At 45.7% G+C, this 16,274-nt stretch overlaps 2 non-coding genes across 2 annotated transcripts; both read right to left on the reverse strand.

The window, feature by feature from the left end:
- Positions 1-716: 716 nt before the first annotated feature.
- Positions 717-791, reverse strand: Trnas-cga (transfer RNA serine (anticodon CGA)). Its single transcript has one exon. It is a non-coding gene; the product is annotated as a tRNA-Ser (tRNA).
- Positions 792-3,425: 2,634 nt separating this feature from the next.
- On the reverse strand, positions 3,426-3,500 carry Trnas-cga (transfer RNA serine (anticodon CGA)). The gene has a single exon. It is a non-coding gene; the product is annotated as a tRNA-Ser (tRNA).
- Between the last annotated feature and the right edge of the window lie 12,774 nt (positions 3,501-16,274).

Here is a 16,274-nt window from a genome sequence, read left to right on the forward strand (position 1 = left end):
AGGATAATTGCGGAGACATGGCTTAGCCACAGCCTGGGGGATGTTTCCAGAATGAGATTTTCACTCTGCAGCGGAGTGTGCGCTGATATGAAACTTCCTGGCAGATTAAAACTGTGTGCCCGACCGAGACTCGAACTCGGGACCTTTGCCTTTCGCGGGCAAGTGCTCTACCAACTGAGCTACCGAAGCACGACTCACGTCCGGTACTCACAGCTTTACTTCTGCCAGTATCCGTCTCCTACCTTCCAAACTTTACAGAAGCTCTTCTGCGAACCTTGCAGAACTAGCACTCCTGAAAGAAAGGATAATTGCGGAGACATGGCTTAGCCACAGCCTGGGGGATGTTTCCAGAATGAGATTTTCACTCTGCAGCGGAGTGTGCGCTGATATGAAACTTCCTGGCAGATTAAAACTGTGTGCCCGACCGAGACTCGAACTCGGGACCTTTGCCTTTCGCGGGCAAGTGCTCTACCAACTGAGCTACCGAAGCACGACTCACGTCCGGTACTCACAGCTTTACTTCTGCCAGTATCCGTCTCCTACCTTCCAAACTTTACAGAAGCTCTTCTGCGAACCTTGCAGAACTAGCACTCCTGAAAGAAAGGATAATTGCGGAGACATGGCTTAGCCACAGCCTGGGGGATGTTTCCAGAATGAGATTTTCACTTTGCAGCGGAGTGTGCGCTGATATGAAACTTCCTGGCAGATTAAAACTGTGTGTCCGACCGAGACTCGAACTCGGGACCTTTGCCTTTCGCGGGCAAGTGCTCTACCAACTGAGCTACCGAAGCACGACTCACGTCCGGTACTCACAGCTTTACTTCTGCCAGTATCCGTCTCCTACCTTCCAAACTTTACAGAAGCTCTTCTGCGAACCTTGCAGAACTAGCACTCCTGAAAGAAAGGATAATTGCGGAGACATGGCTTAGCCACAGCCTGGGGGACGTTTCCAGAATGAGATTTTCACTCTGCAGCGGAGTGTGCGCTGATATGAAACTTCCTGGCAGATTAAAACTGTGTGCCCGACCGAGACTCGAACTCGGGACCTTTGCCTTTCGCGGGCAAGTGCTCTACCAACTGAGCTACCGAAGCTCGACTCACATCCGGTACTCACAGCTTTACTTCTGCCAGTATCCGTCTCCTACCTTCCAAACTTTACAGAAGCTCTTCTGCGAACCTTGCAGAACTAGCACTCCTGAAAGAAAGGATAATTGCGGAGACATGGCTTAGCCACAGCCTGGGGGATGTTTCCAGAATGAGATTTTCACTCTGCAGCGGAGTGTGCGCTGATATGAAACTTCCTGGCAGATTAAAACTGTGTGCCCGACCGAGACTCGAACTCGGGACCTTTGCCTTTCGCGGGCAAGTGCTCTACCAACTGAGCTACCGAAGCACGACTCACGTCCGGTACTCACAGCTTTACTTCTGCCAGTATCCGTCTCCTACCTTCCAAACTTTACAGAAGCTCTTCTGCGAACCTTGCAGAACTAGCACTCCTGAAAGAAAGGATAATTGCGGAGACATGGCTTAGCCACAGCCTGGGGGATGTTTCCAGAATGAGATTTTCACTCTGCAGCGGAGTGTGCGCTGATATGAAACTTCCTGGCAGATTAAAACTGTGTGCCCGACCGAGACTCGAACTCGGGACCTTTGCCTTTCGCGGGCAAGTGCTCTACCAACTGAGCTACCGAAGCACGACTCACGTCCGGTACTCACAGCTTTACTTCTGCCAGTATCCGTCTCCTACCTTCCAAACTTTACAGAAGCTCTTCTGCGAACCTTGCAGAACTAGCACTCCTGAAAGAAAGGATAATTGCGGAGACATGGCTTAGCCACAGCCTGGGGGATGTTTCCAGAATGAGATTTTCACTCTGCAGCAGTGTGTGCGCTGATATGAAACTTCCTGGCAGATTAAAACTGTGTGCCCGACCGAGACTCGAACTCGGGACCTTTGCCTTTCGCGGGCAAGTGCTCTACCAACTGAGCTACCGAAGCACGACTCACGTCCGGTACTCACAGCTTTACTTCTGCCAGTATCCGTCTCCTACCTTCCAAACTTTACAGAAGCTCTTCTGCGAACCTTGCAGAACTAGCACTCCTGAAAGAAAGGATAATTGCGGAGACATGGCTTAGCCACAGCCTGGGGGATGTTTCCAGAATGAGATTATCACTCTGCAGCGGAGTGTGCGCTGATATGAAACTTCCTGGCAGATTAAAACTGTGTGCCCGACCGAGACTCGAACTCGGGACCTTTGCCTTTCGCGGGCAAGTGCTCTACCAACTGAGCTACCGAAGCACGACTCACGTCCGGTACTCACAGCTTTACTTCTGCCAGTATCCGTCTCCTACCTTCCAAACTTTACAGAAGCTCTTCTGCGAACCTTGCAGAACTAGCACTCCTGAAAGAAAGGATAATTGCGGAGACATGGCTTAGCCACAGCCTGGGGGACGTTTCCAGAATGAGATTTTCACTCTGCAGCGGAGTGTGCGCTGATATGAAACTTCCTGGCAGATTAAAACTGTGTGCCCGACCGAGACTCGAACTCGGGACCTTTGCCTTTCGCGGGCAAGTGCTCTACCAACTGAGCTACCGAAGCACGACTCACGTCCGGTACTCACAGCTTTACTTCTGCCAGTATCCGTCTCCTACCTTCCAAACTTTACAGAAGCTCTTCTGCGAACCTTGCAGAACTAGCACTCCTGTAAGAAAGGATAATTGCGGAGACATGGCTTAGCCACAGCCTGGGGGATGTTTCCAGAATGAGATTTTCACTCTGCAGCGGAGTGTGCGCTGATATGAAACTTCCTGGCAGATTAAAACTGTGTGCCCGACCGAGACTCGAACTCGGGACCTTTGCCTTTCGCGGGCAAGTGCTCTACCAACTGAGCTACCGAAGCACGACTCACGTCCGGTACTCACAGCTTTACTTCTGCCAGTATCCGTCTCCTACCTTCCAAACTTTACAGAAGCTCTTCTGCGAACCTTGCAGAACTAGCACTCCTGAAAGAAAGGATAATTGCGGAGACATGGCTTAGCCACAGCCTGGGGGATGTTTCCAGAATGAGATTTTCACTCTGCAGCGGAGTGTGCGCTGATATGAAACTTCCTGGCAGATTAAAACTGTGTGCCCGACCGAGACTCGAACTCGGGACCTTTGCCTTTCGCGGGCAAGTGCTCTACCAACTGAGCTACCGAAGCACGACTCACGTCCGGTACTCACAGCTTTACTTCTGCCAGTATCCGTCTCCTACCTTCCAAACTTTACAGAAGCTCTTCTGCGAACCTTGCAGAACTAGCACTCCTGAAAGAAAGGATAATTGCGGAGACATGGCTTAGCCACAGCCTGGGGGATGTTTCCAGAATGAGATTTTCACTCTGCAGCGGAGTGTGCGCTGATATGAAACTTCCTGGCAGATTAAAACTGTGTCCCCGACCGAGACTCGAACTCGGGACCTTTGCCTTTCGCGGGCAAGTGCTCTACCAACTGAGCTACCGAAGCACGACTCACGTCCGGTACTCACAGCTTTACTTCTGCCAGTATCCGTCTCCTACCTTCCAAACTTTACAGAAGCTCTTCTGCGAACCTTGCAGAACTAGCACTCCTGAAAGAAAGGATAATTGCGGAGACATGGCTTAGCCACAGCCTGGGGGATGTTTCCAGAATGAGATTTTCACTCTGCAGCGGAGTGTGCGCTGATATGAAACTTCCTGGCAGATTAAAACTGTGTGCCCGACCGAGACTCGAACTCGGGACCTTTGCCTTTCGCGGGCAAGTGCTCTACCAACTGAGCTACCGAAGCACGACTCACGTCCGGTACTCACAGCTTTACTTCTGCCAGTATCCGTCTCCTACCTTCCAAACTTTACAGAAGCTCTTCTGCGAACCTTGCAGAACTAGCACTCCTGAAAGAAAGGATAATTGCGGAGACATGGCTTAGCCACAGCCTGGGGGATGTTTCCAGAATGAGATTTTCACTCTGCAGCGGAGTGTGCGCTGATATGAAACTTCCTGGCTGATTAAAACTGTGTGCCCGACCGAGACTCGAACTCGGGACCTTTGCCTTTCGCGGGCAAGTGCTCTACCAACTGAGCTACCAAAGCACGACTCACGTCCGGTACTCACAGCTTTACTTCTGCCAGTATCCGTCTCCTACCTTCCAAACTTTACAGAAGCTCTTCTGCGAACCTTGCAGAACTAGCACTCCTGAAAGAAAGGATAATTGCGGAGACATGGCTTAGCCACAGCCTGGGGGACGTTTCCAGAATGAGATTTTCACTCTGCAGCGGAGTGTGCGCTGATATGAAACTTCCTGGCAGATTAAAACTGTGTGCCCGACCGAGACTCGAACTCGGGACCTTTGCCTTTCGCGGGCAAGTGCTCTACCAACTGAGCTACCGAAGCACGACTCACGTCCGGTACTCACAGCTTTACTTCTGCCAGTATCCGTCTCCTACCTTCCAAACTTTACAGAAGCTCTTCTGCGAACCTTGCAGAACTAGCACTCCTGAAAGAAAGGATAATTGCGGAGACATGGCTTAGCCACAGCCTGGGGGATGTTTCCAGAATGAGATTTTCACTCTGCAGCGGAGTGTGCGCTGATATGAGTGCTAGTTCTGCAAGGTTCGCAGAAGAGCTTCTGTAAAGTTTGGAAGGTAGGAGACGGATACTGGCAGAAGTAAAGCTGTGAGTACCGGACGTGAGTCGTGCTTTGGTAGCTCAGTTGGTAGAGCACTTGCCCGCGAAAGGCAAAGGTCCCGAGTTCGAGTCTCGGTCGGGCACACAGTTTTAATCTGCCAGGAAGTTTCATATCAGCGCACACTCCGCTGCAGAGTGAAAATCTCATTCTGGAAACATCCCCCAGGCTGTGGCTAAGCCATGTCTCCGCAATTATCCTTTCTTTCAGGAGTGCTAGTTCTGCAAGGTTCGCAGAAGAGCTTCTGTAAAGTTTGGAAGGTAGGAGACGGATACTGGCAGAAGTAAAGCTGTGAGTACCGGACGTGAGTCGTGCTTCGGTAGCTCAGTTGGTAGAGCACTTGCCCGCGAAAGGCAAAGGTCCCGAGTTCGAGTCTCGGTCGGGCACACAGTTTTAATCTGCCAGGAAGTTTCATATCAGCGCACACTCCGCTGCAGAGTGAAAATCTCATTCTGGAAACGTCCCCCAGGCTGTGGCTAAGCCATGTCTCCGCAATTATCCTTTCTTTCAGGAGTGCTAGTTCTGCAAGGTTCGCAGAAGAGCTTCTGTAAAGTTTGGAAGGTAGGAGACGGATACTGGCAGAAGTAAAGCTGTGAGTACCGGACGTGAGTCGTGCTTCGGTAGCTCAGTTGGTAGAGCACTTGCCCGCGAAAGGCAAAGGTCCCGAGTTCGAGTCTCGGTCGGGCACACAGTTTTAATCTGCCAGGAAGTTTCATATCAGCGCACACTCCGCTGCAGAGTGAAAATCTCATTCTGGAACCACTCAGTTGTTGTGCAAAGTCTTGCATATGGGGAACTGGGTAATTGTCCAAAATTGTTCTGTCGTTTAGTCGACAGTAATCCCCACAGAGCCTGAATGAGCAGTCTTTTTTTGGAGCGAGTTGAATTGGTGACGACCAGTCACTGGATGAGGGGTGAACAATCCCTGCAGTTAAAAGTTCCTGAATAATAGACTTAGCAATCTTGAGTTTATAAGGGTTCAGTCTCCGAACTTTATGTCTAACAGGGCGGCTTTCAGTAGTGTTCAATTTATGACACGCATCATTGGTGACAGCCAAAACACTTCGTGGCTGGGGGTGGGGATCACACTGTTCACTAGGTGGGGCAGGAACACTGACCTTAATATCATCCATCACATGGTGGTCAGTATTGGTGGCAGGTGGCAAGACTGAACAGCTGGTGCTGCAAAGGCTGGAGATCTTGCATCTGGCAAGTCGAGGGCATGAGTAGTATCCTCAATGAGTTGTCCTAATGTGGCTTATTAGCTTGGAGGTCTTTAATCTGTTGGTGTTGAACTACAATGTCACAAGTCGCATTAGCTGAGCAGAACACACTCAGCTGTCAAAAAGCTAAGAAAACTGTCATGAAGCGGTGGGGGTTGTGCTCAAGAGGCAGATGTGACAGGAATAAATGTATCAGTAGGTAGATGATGCAGGGTATTGTCTGACGTATTGATAGAAAATGAGTGGTGGCGTAGGAAATCAATGCATAGCACTGGGTAACTGACTTCTGCTATGTGGAATGTCCATGGAAACTGCAGAGAGGTGGATAATTTTAACATGAGTGGAGCTGTACCAAGGGTGTTGATGTTTTGATGTTTGTGGTCCATAGTAATGTAGGTGAGGGTCACAGATTTGGAGGTGCAAGTGATGGGGGCACGACACTTGGGTCAGCTCCACTGTCAATCAAAAACCTTTGGTTGGTGGTAGCATCGTGCACAAAGAGGCATCTGCTGACAGGTGAGGCGATATGTGGTGACTGGTCATGACTGTGGCCCTGTGTATTTTTTGCGTGAGATGAGGCAACTGATACATCTCACATTGCATGTTCTCCACCACACATGGTGAGCAACAGTTGTGAATGGCGTCACCGAATGTGGTGTGAAACCAGCATAAGGGATAATGTGGGTGCGGTTGATGGCCGTAGCAGTACTGGAGTCTGCTGCTATGCTGCGATACGTGTCATTCAAGGCCTCCATGGTTTAGGCTGCCAGATGGAAGCACTCACACTGGCTGCTGGCTGGGTGGATGAGTGCGTCCGATACCAGGTGGTGGTGGGGACAGTACTGTATTGATGTCACTCGACTGAATGGGAGAAGTTGGAATCTGAAATGAAAGTTCGTGCCGGCACATTATCTTGTCTATTATCTTTCTCGTCGAGTGAGCTTGATGTGAGAGGTAAGTGTAGCAGTTGTAATGTTTCTGGGAGTTTCATTAACCATATTGACCACAGTGCTGCGTCTGGCAGAAAGTCACATGTTGCAAGAGCATGTAGACTATGGCACAGTGTGGAGGGAGTGAGGTCACCTAAATTTTACTTGTGAATAATGTGGTGAATGATCTTGTCAGAAGATAGTGACAAACATTCACAGATAATTGGTTTAGCATTTGTGTATTGCAAATGGGGAGGGGGGGGGGGGGGGGGGGAGGTGCGGATGCACCACAATGTCACTGATTAAGTCCAAATGGTCGAGTAAATGGCTGACGAGGCACACGAATTTTGATTCCTCGGAGTGGACACCAGTAGCATGAAAAAGAGTGTATGCGAGTACAAACCAGGTGTGTGGCTGGTCCTTTACAAATGTAGGCAATTTCGGAAATTTGGCGTGCAGGACATCCAATAACACAGTGTTACTTTGGGGTTGATTGCACATAACTGTTTGTTTGGTAGTGGTATTACTGAGGAGTGGGGGATGCAGGATCCCAGAAACTTGACCAGGCAGGCGAGGTTCCTGTTGCAGTCAGGTGTCGGGAAATGTTGCGGCGAGGTAGTAGCACCTCTCATATCAATAATGCAGGAATTCGCGGTAGGCACAGGAGAGAGTTGTAATTCAGTTAGAAATGCGGCTGGCATGTGCGGCAGACTCGACCTTGGCCGAGGCAAGATGGTACGGCTCAACGAACCCATGTTGTATGAAATTGGATGCAGTACATATCGGAGCACGAGGCACTGTTCGTGATACATCACTCTCTTGATCAAAATGTCTGTACATGCCCAAAGGCACAGTCTGAGACAATATGGCAGCGGCCGCGAGGACCCTATTAACCTTAGCACTCACAGGCACAGTAGAAAAATGATGAAAGTTCATCTTTGGAAGTTCTGGTTGCATAAATGGAAGCTATGATGGCATCTGGTTCACTGATAAGTAAGGTGCTCGAGTCACAGCAGACAAAAGTAGCTACTCTTGGCTGCTGAAAGACCACATGGCATAGCAACAAATGATGATATGAAAAACACAAAAACAGTTGGAGCACTTGTCGTCGGGGTGACCAATGTGGAAGTAGGTATGATGGCTTAAATGAATATGCTAATATTTCATGTGTAGAGATAACCACTTTAATGATAAGCTTGATATTGCTGTACATAAACACACAGTCACTGAAATTCAATGAACTGAAGGTCCGGGCACTATCGGCCGCAAACCCAAAGATGCCAGTCCTAAGGCAGGTCACTCGACCGACTGTGTGCTGCCACATCTTTTTAGGTTAGTGGACTACTACTTAGGAATGCTGGAGGAATGACTCTCAGAGGACAGCTTTCATTCTTGCAGATCATAAATGTTAATGTGTTATTGATAAACTGCAGGAGAATCCATGGTAAGGTCCTAGAATTAGTATCACTTAATAGTGACCACATAGTATAAGAAATAGAAAGTTGGCTGAAATATGAAAATGAACAGCAATGAAATCCAAAATTCAGATTGGAATATATATCACAAGGATTGTTGTAAAGAACTTTATGGTATCCATGGTTATAACATTTTCTGAATGTGAAATTATTTGAGTTAAGTTAAGCCTCAAAAGTGGTTCAGACATGGCACTTATAGACTGTTGTAGAAAACCTGTATCAGGAGTTATATTAGCACTTCAGAGAAGGTTTGGAGAATAATGTGAATAAGTTTCTTCATCATGGTTTTGTAACAGGAAGAGTCACTTATCAGATGGGAGACTCATGAAACTAAAACTGATGTCACAGATAGGTATTCATGAGATATTGTCTTAGATGTTTTGTCCAAAAATTAATCTGAGAAGTTAGCTAGGGAACTGAAACTTTTCAGCAATGTCTTAGCTAATAGATCTGAACATTTTGAATCACCTATCACAGAGGACAGCATATGCCATCACAAGCCTGTGATATCATAAATGACTATGGTTGTTCCAAGGAATGTTAAGAAAAGTTGGAAAATATTTTTGCTTAGGAAGAGCTACAGGATACAAACTGCATATTCAGGTCAGAAGATGAAGATGTGAACAACAAATGGTTAAAACTCACAAGCATTGTACAATATACCTTGGACAAGTATGTACAGAGCAGAGTTGTGAAGTATGAAAAAGAATCACTGTGGATCAAAAGCTGTATCAGAAAGTTGCTATGAAAGCAAAGAGAGGTTCATCTCATTTTAAGCAAAGTCAGAGTCTAGTTGACAAACCAAAGTTCAGCGAGGCCAAAACGAGCATAATGAGAGCAATGCAAGAAGTATTAAATGAATTTGAAAGTAAAATTCTGACAAATAATCTGACTAAAAATCTTAAGTATGTTTGGTTTTACGTAAAGCCAGTACGCAGATAAAAATCATCTATTCAATACCTTAGCAACTTTTCTGGCACCAAAATGGAATATGACCTGTTAAAGAGGAGGCCAAAATTCTGAACTCGAGTCTTCCAAAACAGTTTCACTATAAAATACTATAGTTCAGTCCAACCTTTCAATAATATTGTGAAAATGCCCAAATAGCATATATTGAGATAAACAATCATACAATAGAAAATCAAATAACACTGCTCGGGAATGGACAGGACCAGATTCTATAGATATTATGCGAAAGAACATGTTCCCCCTCTGGCAGCAGTTTATCAAAGGTAATGAAGACTACCTAACGACTGAAAACAGCCTTGTTGATGTCAGTCTGTTGTAGACTTATGTAACGTGTTTTATTCTCAAATAGCACGATGTTTTTGGAGAATAAAACTCTAGTCTGTTCAAATCAATAAGGATTTGGCAAACAGAGGTCTTTCAAAACTCACTCTGTTTGTCCATCAGATCCAGAGCACCTAGGATAAAGGTGCCTATTTTGATGCTGTATGCCTTGACTTCCAGAAGTCATTTGATGAACAAAATAAGAGCTTACCAAGCATCAGACCAGATTTGTGATAGAACTGATAACTTCCATACAATAGAGATGAACAAGTCATTCTTAATGAAACAAAATGGACAGATGGAAAGCTAATTTTTGGAGTGTCAGAAGAAATATTATAGGGCTTTTACTGCTTGTGGTTTATGTCAGTGATCTGGTGAATAATGTTGGAAGCTCTGTTATGCTATTCACATGCAATGCGGTTGTCTATAGAGATTGGTAGTTGACACACAATGTAAATAAATATAACTTAGACAGTAAAAAGATCCACCGCTGCTGAAACTTGTAGCTAACTCAAAATACTTCGGACAAACAGTCCAGAGCAACTGAAAGTGGAATGACCACATAAAACAGACAGTAGGCAAAGTAGATGCCAGGCTTCTATTCAATTGAAGGATCTTACAGACATGTAATCCTCCATGAAAGAAATGGCTTGTAAAACACTTCACTGACTGATTCTTGAGTACTGTGCATCATTCTTTGACAATTATCAGCTTGGATTAATAGAAGAAATCAAACAATGGAATCTCCAGGTTGGAATATCAACAATATAAAGAAAAACTAGGATGAAATGTAACAATATCATGAAAAAGATAGTTGCCGCAACTGAAGCCACACTGTGTGTGTGTGTGTGTGTGTGTGTGTGTGTGTGTGTGTGCATTGAGAACCAGGTTTATGAGGGTCAGTGACTGATGGAATCTGAATCCTGGGTCCCCTATCCACCACCATCTTTTGTGAACTGTGCCAGATGGGAGGTCTCCTTACAACACATTCTCCACTCCTGAAATTTTCCCAGCTTCAACCTAAGACAACCTATTGTTTCCACATCCTTGCCCAACAGTTTCCGTCACTCCATCCCCTCACTCTCTTTGTGTTCCACTCTCTGCCAGTGCAGCTGAACATCTTTCCCCTTCCCTCCTCCTCTCGTTTTCTGCTGCCCATTCCCCCACCCCCTCCTTGCCCCACATCCTCATGATGCTGTGTCTTGTTGTAATCTTATAATGCCTCCTTCTAGTCCCTGGATGTTCTGCTAGACAGCTACCTGCTTGCAAATACAGGTCAGTGTGAGTTTTCTTCCTGTATACCTCGTGACCCAGGGTGCCATCCACTGCTGTGCGACTACCACCTGAAGCAGCTGAAGAAGTAAGACGGGAAATCTGCCATGCTCTGACGAGAACTAAACTGAACAAGTCGAATATTACCAGCATGGAGAGGGCAGCGATTTGAGACCTGAGACAGAGCCCTGAGATTGTTGTCTAACCGGCTGACGAAGGCAATGCTATGGTTGTTCTTACCCATAAGAACTACATTGAGAAGATGCAGAGCCCACTAAATGAATCTTACAGGAAGATCAATGCTGACCCCACAAACCAGGAGGAGAACAAGACTAGAGCTCTTCTCAAGGATGCAGATTTAGCAGAGGGTGTCGCTAAGAAACTGACACCTCAAGGACCTGTACTGCAGAGACTTTAAGGACTCCCTAAAGTCCACAAAAAAGGGGTGCCATTATGCCCAATTGCTAGCAACATTAGGGCACCTACATATTTGCTGTCCAAATACCTGGCAGAATAACTAAGCCTTTATGTGGGTAAATGCCCTCATCACAATCGTAAGTCTGTGGATTTCGTAAAACGTCTTATCAACTTCAAACTGAAAGACTCAGGTACCCTGGTGAGTTTTGACGTTGTTTCATTTTTCACCAGAGTGCCTCTTTGAGAGTCAGTTGAGCTTATTACACAGAAATTTGATGAGAAGACCGACCTTTTAAAGGACGTTCTGATCTCCACGTATTTTCTCTTTAATGGAGAATACTATGAACAAACAGAAAGAGTCGCAATGGGGAGCCCACTCTCGCCTGTGGTCGTGAATTACTATATGGAGTACTTTGAGGAGGAAGCTTTGGCGTCAGCCAAATGGAAACCTACTTGTTTCCTACGTTATGTGGATGACACGTTTGTGATCTGGCCCCATGGAAGAGACAAGCTCTTAGACTTCCTTACACAACTGAAATCCATACATCCGAACATCAAATTCACTATGAAGACCGAAGCAGAAGGAAAATTCATGGAAGTTGTGGTCCAAAGATGAGAGGATGGCACCCTGGGCCACGGGGTATACAGGAAGAAAATGCACACCGACCTGTATTTGCAAGCGGATAGCTGCCACAACCCTGCACAGAGGAATGGGGTGCTGAAACCACTGGTATACAGGCGTGCACCATCTCCGACAGAGAGTGTCTGCCCCAAGAGCTGGAACACCTCAAAATTGTATTCCGGAAAAATGGGTACTCAGAACATCAGATCAGATGCGCTCTATGCATGTGGAGACAGAAGAAGTCACGGTGAAAGAGATAGCCACTGCCTATATACCATATACTGGTGCACTATCAGGGAAAATAGGATGAATATTGAGGAAACACAGAGTAGGAACTGTCTTTTGCCCACCAAGTAAAACATGAGCATTATTGGGAAGAGTCAAAGACGATCTCGGTTTGCGGAAGGCCAGCATATACCAGATTACATGTCAATGTGGGAAGACTTATATTGGACAGACTGTGCACCATGGAAGATCATTGCCGAGAACATCAGAGGCACACTCAACTTGGGTCCCCCAACAAGTCGGTGATCGCAGAGCACTGTTTGTCCGAAAATTACGAAATGGACTGCCAATATACCAGGGTCTTGGCACAGACATCTAAATACTGGGACAGTGTCGTTAGAGAGGCTATCGAAATTCATACCAGGGATGGATTCATCAACCGAGTTTTCGGCTACAACCTCAGCAGGGCATGGAAACCAGCACTGAGTCTAATTAAAAAGATGGTCAGCAAAGGAAACAAATGAGCAATTAGGGCAAACAAGGCAATTACACCAACACCACCACAGATGCCGACATCAGCGTCTCACAGACTGCTGATGTGCAGGCATGGACCGCGGACAGAACGCCTCGTGAGGGGAGGGGATTTAAGATGGCTGCCCACCCTTAGGAGCTCAGTTCGTCAATGCACCTGACGATGGTGACATGTCTGATCATCAAAATATTGTGCCCATTGGACACTATGGACCGTTGGTACACCCGTGGACTCTTCAAGCATATTTACAAATCCTACAGCCGCCTATTTGTCTATCCCCCCCTGAGATTTTCCATTATTCCAGAAAGCAAAGGAAGACGTGCCCATATGTGCGATATCTGCATCAGAATTTCTGGTGGAGGAGCTAACATTGCAGAAAGCTTCTTTCTTGTCATGGATTGTGCCTGAAATGTTTTAATTTGCTTCAAATCCTGCCCCACTGAAAGACTCATCAGCATTTTTGAAATGTGTGACTTGCTTACTGATTATTATCTTCAGCAAACCCAAGTTGTTGTTTGCATATGGAGCTGAACCAGTGGCAAAATAAACCAGGCCAACCCTATCAATTGTGGGTAGCAACATCCTTGGGCAATGTAGGAAGTGTAAATTTGTCTGTGCCCACAGCTCACAATCCTATGTTGATTCTGTGATTCACAAATTCATTGTTCATTCTGACCTGGACACAGAAGTCCGTTTGGAGTTGTTGCAATTAGAAAATCCCTTGGTTGAGGAGGTTCTGGCTATCACTAAGGCTTTTGAAGTGTCACAAGGTTCATCTGAACAGTTTGAGTATGTCATGGATGTGGTGGCTGTGTGCTTGTTGGCACAACATTGGCGGTATTTCTGGACACCCTCAATTTGTTCCCTTAATTTATTCATGTTGCAATCAAACATTGGTGTTTTCCACTGCAGTTTCTCATAGTGCCCTGAGTGTTTACTGAACACTCCTAGCACTGCTGACTGCATAGGCACCCTGTGTGTACTGATTGCTGTAAAGAAGGCCATGTGGCTATGGTCTGTCGTAGCTACTCATGCAGCTGAGCCTCAGATGAAAATGTGGACTTCATGGAAGCGCACAGTGTTACACCAGTCCATGGCCATGAGCTCGACATCCCCAGCAATGTTTACATTATGCTGTTGATTCAGCAACAACCATTCTGTATCCAGGTTGACGCTGGTTCTTCTGTGTCCCTTATGAACCTGGAAACATATTATCAAGCTGGCTGACCTGCTCTCTCCTCCACAAATCGTCATTTGGTCAGTTATGTTAACCAGCTCATTTCTGTTCAAGGAGAGTTTATGATCGATGTCACTTATCAAATCGGCATGAGGGCAATCGCATTTTTGGCAGAAGACAGTGCAACATCAGAGAAAATTTTTGGTTCCAATGTGTTTGCAAGCTTTTGGTTTCAAATTCAAGTTGGGGGTTTATCTAGGTTCTGGCCTGTTTTCTGTTCCAGGAACTAGACAACTTCTGCTGTGAGTTTGGTCCCTTTCCCTTTTTTCGCCAGGTTTAGGGGCTGCAAAGGATTTTGAAGCACTCATAACCCTAAAGCCAATGGACGTACCTAAATTCTGTTGTGTTTGGGCTCTCCCTTTGCCCTGAGATTGGCAGTCAAAGAGGAATTTGATAGGTTGCCGGGTCTGGGTATCATTTAACTGGTCACCTCTAGTCAATGGGCTATGCCATTGGTTGTCATTTGCAAACCCACATCGGCACTTGTTTGTGTCAAGATTTCAAATCCACCATTAACACTCAGTTAGTAGTGGATTCTTATCCGATTCTGCAGACTGATGAAAACCTTGTAAAACTGGCTGGTGGCAAATGTTTTTCAAAAACTGATTTGGTAGAGGCATATCTACAGATTCATTTGGATTTCGTTTCCCAACAGATCATGGTTATCAACACCCTCTTTGGGTTATACTGTTACACACACTGGCCTCTTGGCCTCATGAGTTCCCCATTATTTTTCAGTGATTCTTAGAACAGTTAACACATGACATCCTCAGTCATGCAAACTATCTGGAGGACACTATCTGGATCATTGCAGGGTCCTCAAAGCTGGAACATCTTGACCTCTTTTGAACTCTTTTCACTGGAATGCAAGAGGGAAGTCTTAAGTGCAACATGGGGAAGTCAAAGCTTTTGCAGGCAGAAGTGGAATATGTGGACAACCTGCTTTTGAAGGATGGCATCCATCCTATGCAGCATCATCTAACGGCTATTGTTCTCCTTACTATGCCATGAAACCAGAAAGAACTCCATGCCTTTTTTGGGAAAAGTCACTTACTATTCAAAATTTATATGCAATGCGACAGATGTCATTTGTCCCTTAGACAACTTGCGGAAGAAAGGTGTTAATTTTTTTTAGTCAGCGGACTGTGACAAAATGTTCACACAAGTAAAGTTGTTGCTAATGTCCTCCCCATGTCTCAGAGACCTTACACCTGGTAAACAGCTGGTTCTTGCCACAGGTGTGCCCAGATGGACTTCAGTTGGTTTCGTCTCATAGGGAAGCTGACGGATCTGGCACATGCCTCAAAGACGATGACAGCTGCTTGATGCAATTATTCGCAAATAGAAAAGGAAGCATTGGTGATCATCTACACAGTCCACAAGTTCCATGTTTTCCTTTTTACAACAACAACCACCATCTTAGCAGCAGACCTTGCCAAGAACCCGAGAAAATTCTGGTCCTACATAAATTCACTAAGTGGCTCTAAGGCTTCTACCCAGTCACTCATTGATCGGTCTTTTGTGACAGTAGACAACAGCAAAAGTAAAGCCAAAGTTTCAAATTTCATATTTAAGACATTGTTCATGCAGGAGAATCATACAAACATTGCACAGACTTCCATATGGAGGACATAATAACAAGCATTACTGGTGTAAAGAAATAACTGAAAAAGTTGAAAGCAAATAAGTTGCCAGGTCCTGATGCAATCCCAATTTGGTTTTACAAAGAGTACACTACAGCACTGGCCCCTTACTTTGTTTGCATTTATCATGAATTTTTCACCTGGCCCAAAGCCCCAAGTGAATAGAAAAAAGTGCAGATGACATCTGCATATAAGAAGGTTAAAGGAACGGACCTGCAAAATTACAGACCAATATCTTTAACATTGGTTTTCTGCAGAATCCTTGAATATATTCTCAGGTGAAATATAATAAATTTCCTTGAGATTGAGAAGCTTATGCCAGGCAGGGTGCCGCGTGGTTCTAGACGCTACAGTCTGGAACTGCGCGACCGCTAAGGTCGCAGGTTCGAATCCTGCCTCGGGCATGGATGTGTGTGATGTCCTTAGGTTGGTTAGATTTAAGTAGTTCTAAGTTCTAGGGAACTGATGACCTCAGAAGTTAAGTCCCATAGTGCTCAGAGGCATTTGAACCATTTTTTTAGAAGCTTATGTCCACAAATCAGCGTTGTTTTAGAAAGAATCACTTGTGCGAAACTCAGCTTGCCCTTTTCTCAAATGAGATCATGCAAACTACAAATGAAGGGGAATAGGTGGTTTCCACATTTCTAGATTTCTATAAAGCCTTTGACATGGTGCCACACTGCAGACTGTTAACAAAGGTCCAAGCATAGAATA

Source organism: Schistocerca gregaria, chromosome 6, assembly GCF_023897955.1.
Source record: "Schistocerca gregaria isolate iqSchGreg1 chromosome 6, iqSchGreg1.2, whole genome shotgun sequence".
Lineage (NCBI taxonomy): Eukaryota > Metazoa > Arthropoda > Insecta > Orthoptera > Acrididae > Schistocerca > Schistocerca gregaria.